The sequence below is a fragment of the Penaeus monodon genome, chromosome 30, assembly GCF_015228065.2.
Source record: "Penaeus monodon isolate SGIC_2016 chromosome 30, NSTDA_Pmon_1, whole genome shotgun sequence".
Lineage (NCBI taxonomy): Eukaryota > Metazoa > Arthropoda > Malacostraca > Decapoda > Penaeidae > Penaeus > Penaeus monodon.
Window position 1 is genome coordinate 11568366 of NC_051415.1, and position 471 is coordinate 11568836.

A 471-nucleotide genomic window follows, 5' to 3' on the forward strand; every position below is an offset into this window, starting at 1 on the left:
CCGGAAATTTTTACCCAAACACAAAATTTTTTTTTGGAGGCTTAAAAAAAAGGGGAGACTGATCGCGAATAAAGAATGGCCGGCGATCGTCACTATATTGAGGAGAGAAGAAGTACTGTTTTAAATGAGTTATGAGGACGATCATGCATAGAAATGAGATAAATCATCTTTGCGAGGGAGCAGGCGACCATTTTAGGATTTCGAGAGCGAAGATGAAAGCCATTTTAGGTGAGATAGAAGGCAATTTGAACGGGTTTTGTGTGATAAAAGAGGGGAAAAAAGTTATGGTAGTGTTAAGAGATCGGCGAAGGCTCCGCGCTACTTTTTTGTTTGTTTGTTTTGTTTTATGCATAACTATGATAATATTATTCTTGCTGATGATGGCGCCTCAGAGATCTCGGGGACGAGGAGTGAGGATGTGGACTGCTGTGTTTGTGTGAATAGTGGGAGCGTTTGACGAGGGATGAAGGC